The sequence below is a fragment of the Crinia signifera genome, chromosome 6 (genome assembly GCF_055691185.1).
Source record: "Crinia signifera chromosome 6, ASM5569118v1, whole genome shotgun sequence".
NCBI classification, from domain to species: Eukaryota; Metazoa; Chordata; class Amphibia; order Anura; family Myobatrachidae; genus Crinia; species Crinia signifera.
In genome coordinates, this window is record NC_139222.1 from 6390725 (window position 1) to 6401419 (window position 10695).

Sequence of the window (10695 nt, forward strand, 5' to 3'; positions counted from 1 at the left end):
ATAGCGCAGCAGATTCCGTTACAGTGTCTTATATAGCGCAGCAGATTCCGTTACAGTGTCTTATATAGCGCAGCAGATTCCGTTACAGTGTCTTATATAGCGCAGCAGATTCCGTTATAGTGTCTTATATAGCGCAGCAGATTCTATTACAGTGTCTTATATAGTGCAGCAGATTCCGTTACAGTGTCTTATATAGTGCATCAGATTCTGTTACAGCGTCTTATATAGTGCAGCAGATTCCGTTACATCGTGTTATATAGCGCAGCAGATTCCGTTACAGTGTCTTATAAAGCGCAGCAGATTCCGTTACAGTATTTTTTACGTTTTTTCTTTTCAAATGTAACATGCCAACACATGTTAGCCACGCCCCCAATTAATTACCGGGGGGGGGGGGGGGACACCTAACTACACTGCTGGAGAAGAGATCAACTGTTGGCGCAATTATTAAAAAATGGAATAAATATAAGATCACTGATGATCTCCTTCAACCTGGGGCTCCATGCAAGATCTCACCTTGTGGGGTATCAATGATCTTGAGAACGGTGAGGAATCAGCCCAGAAGTATACGGGAGGGACCTGGTCAATGACCTCAAGAGAGCTGGGACCACAGTCACAAAGGTTACCATTATTAACACACTACGTCATCATGGATTCAAATCCTGCAGCACCCGAAAGGTCCCCCTGCTTAATCTAGCACATGTCCAGTCAGGAGTTGAGCTGTGTGTCTGTGATATTGCGCATTTGGAGGAGCTGCGCAGGAGGAGGGAGCAGGCTACGTACAAGATCCAGGTCCCCAGACCACTTTGTGCTTCACGTAGGTACAAAGCGAGGGTGTACCTGGACTCCCTCTCAGATCAGATTCTAATCACATCCCATCAGGACTGTTCTTGGTAATTTGCTGGGACTGCTACAGTATACTGTAGATAGTGCCTACTCTTGTGTATCCTTCCTTTCTCCCATAAATTGTAAGTTTGCGAGCAAGGACCTCCGTCCTCTATGTCTGTCTGTAATCACCCAGTCTGTGTTATCACTATTGATTCCAATTGTAAAGTGCAATGGAATATGCTGCGCTATATAAGACACTGTAAATAAATTAATAATCTACAGGTGCTGGGGATGTTTAGGTTGAAAAGCACAAACCTCATGAACTTATATAAGTCCCCACTTCCCTAGGATCCCTGCCCAGGCTGGGAGTGAATGCTTTGGCCGGGGGTACTTGTATACAAAGTCTCTCCCCCCCCCCCGCTGTGGCATTACCCTTCTGGCTGGTTGGGCCCGGTGCTGGTTCTTGAAATACGGGGACCCTTACTCGTTTTGTCCCCTGTATTTTGGGAACCAGGAACGGCTCTTGAGCCTGGTGCCGGTTTTAAAAAATCAAGAGGAACCGGTTCTTTGAGACCGAGGCTGGATATGCTCAGGAGGGGGGGACCCTACGCCTTTTTTTTCCTTTTCTTTTTTTTACTTTTACACATTTATTTGGACAGAACCATGCACAGATCGCACTGGTCTGTGCATGGTTCTGTCAAACTCCTCTGCCTGAACCTGGTCTATTTGTTTTATGATTTTTGGTAATGTTTTCCAAAAATCGCATCCCATTAATTTTGCGAGTTGTATACTTTATAATGGGAAAACATCTGGATGTGAATTGAGGTGTGAAAAAAAATCAACAGATCAGAATGTGAGATTTTCACAGCAAAAAGTGGGATTTTTACCGCAACTCACATCCTATTAAATATGCGATTTTTGGTAAATATGCAAATTCTGAAATTGCAAAAGTCTATCATGAATGTACTATCAATATAAACTATTTAGAGGTTTTCTTTATATGCTTTCTGTTAGTGTGAGACTTGCCATCTCATCTACAACCATTTTTAATTCTATTTTTATGTTTATAATCATAATTACTTACCTTTACTTACTGTATTTGGATGAATCCTTTACTATATGCTACAGCAGAACACCTGTCCAGATGGATAAGACATGTGAACTAATGCAGAATTAAATGTTCTGATTGGTCGACACTTAGTAAAATACCAAGTCGCTGTATACTGGGGAATCTTCTGAGGAAACCGGCAAGGTTCATGTCAGAGAAATGCGTACCTGTCCATTGCCTGACAGACTGTCTGGGACCAAGGGGGTTATTCTGCTTGGTTCGGTCAGACCGCGTTCGCTCGGAACGGAGGTTTTTCAACTGCGCATGCATACGAATCGCTATGTGCATGTGCGGCGACAGCACACCGCACCCGAATGGACTTACCCGAGCAAAAAATCCTATCTGCAAACGCACGGTCACAGTGGGCGTGATGTGGGTGTTTTTTGGGGAGAGGCCAGAAAAGTGAGCAAAACTGGGCGTATACCTGGGCGAACAGGGGGCTGTTCACTAAAACTGCACGGAGGGACAACTGCCTCGCTCGGCGAGCGCACTGTGCATTTTTGGCCCAAAACAGTCAGACACCAAAGAGTGCTCAATACCACTCTTAGAGTTTCCACCTGAGTACGAACGCCCTGGGTCTGCTAATTAACACCAAATACAAGTGAATTATATACAACTGATTGCAATATTATCCAATGCTGCAGCCTATTTAGTGAAGAAACTAGTTTCAGTACCTGCAAGCCATACACAGCACTGAGTGCAAGGTTCTCTTTCTACACTTCTCACCATTTCAAGGTATGTTTTTTATGTCGTATTGATCCAAATACACATGTTTCAATATGTTCATTTAGTTACTTTTTAACCATCTACACCCTTAATGCAAGTGTGCTTTTAATGTTAGGAAAATAGGATACACATTTCATAGGAGTCGACATGTGTCAACTTTTTCACTGCAACACAAACATACAAATCTAAAAATGTATTTACACACCTCTATCACGTGTAACACCAACAATGTGGTTTTGTTTCACCTTCTCTACTTGCAATGTTTGTAAAATGTCTTATGCTTATGGACACAATTTTCCCCTCAATCTTAGTTAATCAAATAGTTACCTTGGACAAAGATGTTTAACTAACCAATCTGCTACTAACTTTCTTGATCACACTCTGTATGTAAGATGCCAGGAAGCATATTATTGAAAAACATATCTGTACCAAAGGTTTCCAACACCTGCACATCATTATGTAATGTCTTTTTGTTTAATTCTTAGGTGATGGTTTGCCACTAACCACTTTTTCATGCTTGGTCGACACACACATCTTCACCTCTAACACTCACTATCAACATCCATCACTGTTGTTTGGGATGGGAGGAAACATATGTATTACTCTTACAAATATTTCATTAACCACATGGTTGCCTACCTGACCCTCTCCATGAGGGAGACAATGCTCTGTTCCTGGACTTAACTGGTAATGTATGAGTAACATCACCTGCGGTGACACCTTTCTCAGCTATTAAGAAGCTCACCACAGGTGCTGACAATCAGAACTTACCTGCTAAATGGTGGAGCAGAACATTTTCTTCCTCATGGAGAGGGTCAGCTAGGCAACCATGATCAAGCCATCCCTACATCCACTTCAACAACATCCTCAATGGTGTGTATGTACACACAAATAATGTATTGATGTTACACAATGAGGAACAAAAAATCAACATCAAACAGGTTCTTTTAATGTAGTAAATATTTTTTTATTGCTGTTAAGCATCACAGCTAATTTTATTTATTTTTTAAACTGAAAATAATATGAGCAGATATATTTTTAAAAAGCAACCAGACAAAACAAAAAAGTGCCATTACATGGAACATGTGAGACACAGCAGGTGCATGGTGAAATTAAAGGCCACACCAGCATCTGAACTGCATCATCCAGGAATAATGCTAACCAGGATCCACAGCATCAAACCATTGCCCAGCATTTCAAGAGTGAGATTTACACATTTTAGTACCCTTTGCACGGGACTGAATAGAGTTAGCACACAGGAAGTGGCCCACCACAGCAAAGGACAAGATTTGGGGCCAAATCACACACAAAGTCAATAAGGTGACACAAAATAATTTCTTCCACCCTCTTTTCCCCTTGGATGGTGGGGACTTGGGGGCAGCGGGTTTTTGCCCTCTTTGTATAGTGCCCAATGGAGGCTTGGATGATGAGGAAGGTAGTGCAGCTTGGGCTGGGGCAGCAGATGGAATAGCTGCTTGGCCCGCCATTAGCGACCTGGCGGTGGTGGCAAGGTCCACCAGAATGTCATTCTGGCGGCTGATTTGCTGGGCAATGTTGTTCATGGCAGCCGCCAGAATGACATTCTGGTGGATGGACTGCTCAGACATCTTCGTCATGGCAGCCACTCCACCTGCAATGCCACATGCCACTCATGACGGGCCCCACTCTCCACCCCTTGCTGCAAGATATTATTAAGCAGCTGGCTTCCTATGGGATCCACAGGCATTGAGGGAGCATGTGGGTGAGCTGATGGTAGAGGCTGCTGTAGCGGTGGTCATGAAGAGGAAGGGTCTGGTGATTCCAGATTGTCCACCTGAGCTATGAAAAAAACACACTTGCCTTTTCTTCACCGACTTCACATCCCTCGGCACTGCTGACACCTTATTGACTTCATCTGTGATTGTTTCCCAAATCTTGTCCATCGCAGAGGGGGTCAGCCTCTTGACGCTTAACTCTATCCATTCCCGTGCTCGGGGGACCAAAATCTGTAATTCGTGCTCCTGAAATGCAGGTTTTTTTTTTTTGTTGGGATACTGGCTAGCACGCTTCCTAGAGGATGCACCTCGTTTCCTGGTGCGACCAGTCACCTCACCATGCACCTGCTGGGTCTCAGATGTTTCAAGCAATGGCACATCTTGTTCTGCATGGTTGCTTGGCCCTGCTTGAGGGTCATGACTTGGCCCAGGGTCTACTTGAGAGCCTGATCCTTGGTCTGCCTGGTTTCTTTGTCTGCGGCTCGCTCTCCTCCTCCGCTCCTCTTCCCTGCTCATGATAGCCTCAGTCATGGACTGCAGTTTAGCAAGAATTAGCACACTGTCTGAGCCTGACTCATCAGACCCTGACAAGTTTACTATTCTGCTCGTGAGCTATATATAGGCCAGAATCCGCCCCTTTTTATTTAAAAAATATTACACATGTTAATTCACACCAACTTCCCGCCAAAATCACGGAGTAGTTATGGCATAGTTACGGTGTAAGTAACGCAACAACACAATCAGCTTGTATGTCCCGCTATGGCACTGTAAGCATAGGCTTTGTGTATGTAGCTGCGTGCATTATCATTTTAAAAAATATAAGAAAAATGTACGCACAATACTTGATTAAGCATGTGTACGCACATACAGATTGGACAGGCTTGCTAACAGTACAACGCATACATACTGTTAACACTGAATGGATTAATAAAGTTTATACCAAATAAGAGTGTTTTCAACCAATCAGAGAACAGCATAAGTTATATATGGAGCTGCAATTAATAGCTGCGCCATTGCCAATATGACTTCCATTAGGGCCGCACCCTTCTCCCATAGGGAATTAGTGGCCCTTGTGGAGGTGATGGACCACCGCCTGGGGCCCATGGGCCCATACATCACAAATGCTGCAAAATGCCGGGCCGCATTATAGGCAGAATCGGCAGCAGAACGCTCAGCTTGAGTGGCGTTGGTCGGACCGGAGGAGGAGGAAGCCTGAGCTGCTAGAGTATAGTATATACATTAATGTACATGTGAATGTTTGCAAATGTATGCAAAATGTGTGTGTGTGTGTGTGTATATATATGTGTATATGTGTATGTGTATATGTGTATATGTGTATATGTGTTGTTTGTTGCTATTTTATTTTAGTATGCTAATTTTCCACTTCATAATAGACAGAATTTTAAAGTACATTTATAAGTTAAAAAATGTTTTTGTTTCATATTTATATTTTCTGATTAACCTTCTATCACCATTCACATTGCAGCACACGCAAGGGCACGCCAGAGCCAGAGAGGCCCAGGAGGAGGCCCAGCAGGAGGCACAGCAGGAGGCCCAGGAGGAAGAAGATGGCCAGGAGGTGGAGGAAGAAGAGGGGGAAGTAGCAGCTGGTGATTCACACCACATCTCCCCCTCCACTACCAGTACCCACTCCCCAGCCTACGTCCACTCCCCTGCCTCCATCCACTCCTCTACCACCACCCACTACCCTGCCTCCATCCACTCCCCACCAACCCCACCCCATTTCCTACCACCCCACTACTCTCCACAACCCAACCCCTACCAATCACCACCACACCCAACAACCTTCATCCCTACTCCCATCCCTGGCTCACCCCTCATTGGCCCCCCATCCCCAAACCAACAGGAGAAGTTAGACCACACAGTGGCCCTGCTGCAGTGGACCTTATTATTGGTGGCCATGCTACTTGGCCAACTGCATGGCCATAAATAAATAATATTTTTGTTAAAATTCTCGTTCAGAATAAAAGTTAATGACAAGTTAGAAGTTGTATATGGTTTATCTAGTAACATGTTAGAGTGTTTCTGAGTGCAGGTGGAGATAGATACATGTCAGATATACAGTATATGTCATTTAAAGTGAGGGGTAAGGGATTAATTTTATGGGCATGTGTGTGTTGTAGGGGTAAATTGCACATGATTTCTATTTGTGGGTCCAGTAAAACATCGCACATATCAATAGTGTAACAAGACATGTAAATAAATAGGAACATATTAAGTATGGTCATTAATTATACAATGCAAAAAAAATACAATTTAATAACAAAAATACACATTGGGGTAAACATAGATGGTGTAAACATTTCTACATTACTACACATTAAATACACATGTAATTAGGGTTATATTGTAGTAATATTAAGGGAGACAAAGGAGCAAATCAAACATGATACTTAGGATAATTGGAAAAGTGATAGCAGTATTTCCCTTTGAAGTTGGATTCTACCATTAGCAGACCAATTGCTGGTCCAGACAAGTGACGTGTACACTCCCGTGCTTGGCCGTACGCCACTGCGTTCTGTCTCCGATCAATGAGGCTGTGGACCATCCATGCACATGAGCATATGCTCATATAAACACCACTCCCCATTGTCGGTTGCTGACTCCGTTTGTACACAGATGTGCTGTGGGCGGACTCTCGCTCCCCTGAGAAAATGCAGGATTTGCTCGGACAGACCGTACCCATGGCCGTCCGCCCGCACCAACCAGAATAGGGTCCCAAAGTCTCCGCTGTGCTGCATTCAGAGACTGTGCCATAAACCTGCCCTCCTTGCCTGGTTTATTGCGATCGGAGGCTAGGTGAAGGCTGCTGACATACAGGCACACCATTGCTTGGTGACCTAACAATACATGCTGCTAGTGTCTCCAGGTCCCTGCGGGTGTTGGCTGACTGTGACTGGAGAACACGGAGAGACTGCTGCCACACGGATGCACTAACAGCCATTGATTTAACAATATATGCTCTCAGCATCTCCAGATTCCCCCGGGTGCCAGATGATTGAGATCAGAGGTCACACTTAAGGGTATTGCAGCTCAGTTATACTGTACACGTGAGCACTGAACTGTGAGACTGAGGGTGGCACTGCAGGTTGCTATAATATTCCTAACTTAATATCAGTAACTGTGCGATTGAGTGTTTAAACAGCTGGAGAGAAAAACTAATTAAGTGGAGGAACTTTTTGTTGCTTAACCAGTTTCTGGAAAGGAATTTGAAGGAAAATCACACCAATTAAAGTGTTGTCCATTTATGGGTTTGCCTATGCTCTCTCTGGACATTATCTTTAAATGATCAAATATACCCCTTGTGTGTAATGTCCCACTCTTATTAGTATCAATGTTATGACCAGATTATAATTAAGTTTTACTAAAGATTTTGGTACTCATTTAGTTTCACTGCGCAGCGCGTGCCACTCTAGCTATGAATCTTGGCAGCTTGCCAAACTGCCTTACTGCAGGGCGTTGTCACGACCACCAGGTCAGCTACCCTAGCTCTCTGTGCCGTTCCAAGCCCACAGACCTCTGACAGGTTAACTCCTGCCCTGGCGCTCACCTCCGCTGCTGATTCCCATGCTGGCTGTCTGGGTCCCTTCGCCTTGTCACCAGCAGGTGACAGCGGTGGCGTGCAGTCTCATGCCATGCAGGTTCTTGGTGGCGTAAGGCATGAGCCGCCATGATGGGTCCGCGTCAGGTCAGGCCTCTGGCTAAACACGCCGGCTGCAGTGCCTCTGCGCACAAACACCGCCGGCTGGTTTCTGTCACCGCATCTGGCGGCGGCCATCTTTTGGGATCCTTCAGCCAGTGGCGTAACTACAGTGGGTGCAGGGGATGCAACTGCTATGGGGCCCGAGGACCCAGCAGGCTATCCCCTGCACCCTTTTCAGTTTTTTCTTCCTTATTTTAATTTAAAATACCGTAGTATTCTTAGCCATGCAGTGCAGGGACTGGAGCTGTCATCTTTATTTCCGGGCAGGAGGCTGGGAGTGCAAAACAAAAAACAAAAGGTCATGGGTAGCCTCCCTGCCCCTTCCTTGCAATTTTCTGTAACTAACTGCCTGTGCCCCCCCCTCCCCTTGCAATTTCCTATATCTGTCTGCCAACCCCCACCAAGTGACAGTCTCCCCCTTTCAATCCTGTAAACTGATCTCACAGAAAAAAGGGGGGGCGGTGAACCGATCTGTAAGCTGATCCTGCCAAGTGACAACCTGCTCCCCTTTTTCTATGAGGCATGTGCCTGTCAACCCCCAAATAGGCAGCCTGCCCCCTAGTAGTGTCTCTCCTGCCAGCTATCCCTTTCCTCCCTCTCCCTGTCTCCCCCCTTTAAGGGCATTATATTGGCAGGGGTGGGTGGGGGGCCCTATCAAGATGTTGCTATGGGGCCCACAAACTTCTAGTTACGCCCTGTTAAAGTCGAGTTGCACACACAACATTTTAGGATAGTATGGCCGCCATTTTGGTTCGCAGAGTTGCGCAAATAAAGTATACATACCCGAGTCTGTGTGACAAAGTGGACCAGAAGCGCAGCCATACTATTACACATAAATTCATAGTACCATACTTACACCAAATAAAATATAGTTAAAGGTTTAGAGCACTACACATAGTTTAGTCAGCATTACATACTTCCGTCTGTATAATGTTTGGTACCGTTACGTTCCGTTTCCCATGCGCAGTATTCCGGTCATTGCGAATAAATCGCAATTCATACGGTCCGATAATTACGGACAAAATCCATATTCCCAAGACTGTTTCTGTTAAAATGTGTGTAACTAAAGAATCCAGTTATAACCGGTTCTTGCTGCTATTTACGACCCCTGACGACGATGCCAACAGACAAAGGACTCCAAAGTTCACTCCCCCTGCACCTATCCAAACCAGGTGTAATACTTTGCCCCAATCACAGAGGACTTGACATCCGAACCCTGACCAATAGGAATGGCCTTTGACCTCCCCCTTCTGACCCTATAAATTAGGTGACCCTGGGCGGCCTCAGTCACTTCGGCACTGCTTCTTTTCCCTGACCATTGACCGGGCTATAGTTCAATCTGAATATAGCGAGCTCCGACCGGACTGCGCTGCGCATATTAGAGACGGTAAACGGTTGCATTCACTGTACTTACTTTTATTGTATTGTTGGCTGATTGTATCCTGTGCCTGTTTTCTTTCCCTAGTAGAGCCTGTTTGGTATATTCATTGTTAGACAACTGCATTACGTGTTACACTGTGTTTTTCCTATTTCTGTAATCCCCTTTTGTCCATTAGGGACTAAATACACTATTTACGGAGTTTCTATCTCCTCACCTTTATACTGTGGTCTCGTCTGTTATTCGCATCTAGCGATAAGGTGTATTGCGGACATTGTCCTTAAAAGTGTATTCGCAGATTAGAGACAAAGTACTGCGAAGGGATCTCCTATTAATGCATTGGTTCTTCCGTGTATAATACACGATAAAGGTACGCTACGCTGTGCTACGTTTTGTTCGCACGTAGCTAGGGATAAAGGTTACACAGGTTACGGACATAATACGTAACCTACGCTTTTCACTTATTGTTCTTTGATCATATAAATATCGGTATTGATAATTGGGGGCTGGCGTCCGGCCGTTTCACACTCTAGAACTCGGTACCAAACGCGCGGCTTGACCTATACCAGCAAAAGGGTGGAAGTATTTATTATCCATTGCTGGATAGGCCAGGTCCGCGGCGGTGCAGGGTTTGAGAGGTGGTAGCGTTTGAACTCGAAGTGAAATCCAAGGAAACATTAAGCCACGTGTTTTAAAGTATATCTAAGTGTTTAGTAAACTGTACTTCTGCCTGCCACAAGTAGTTTAACGGGGTATAGTGTCTTGAGTTGCTTGTTCATTACAGTATATGTACCACGTGCGATAAGATTCGCACACGTGGAGACAAAGGCCTGTGTTTATTATAGTACATAGAGGATCCCTTCTGTGAAAAACTATAACTTGTATTGTTAGTTACTGCAGGGTCAAAGACTCCGCCCCGTGGCGATAAGTTCTGGGCCTTTTACAGTAACGTGAAGCGTCTATTGTGTATTACGCAAGGTGCGCGCGCACGTGCTTACATTGGGAAATTTTCGCATCTTTGTACGTAATTTACGGATTAAGTGCGGAATTTATTTCGCATCTTTATACGTAACTTTCGGACGGAGTTAAGGGATTTATTCCATATTTATGCGCAATTACTGCGTATAGCGAAACCCGAACGCGACCTTGCAAATACACTATAGAACACGTGGGTGGCTGA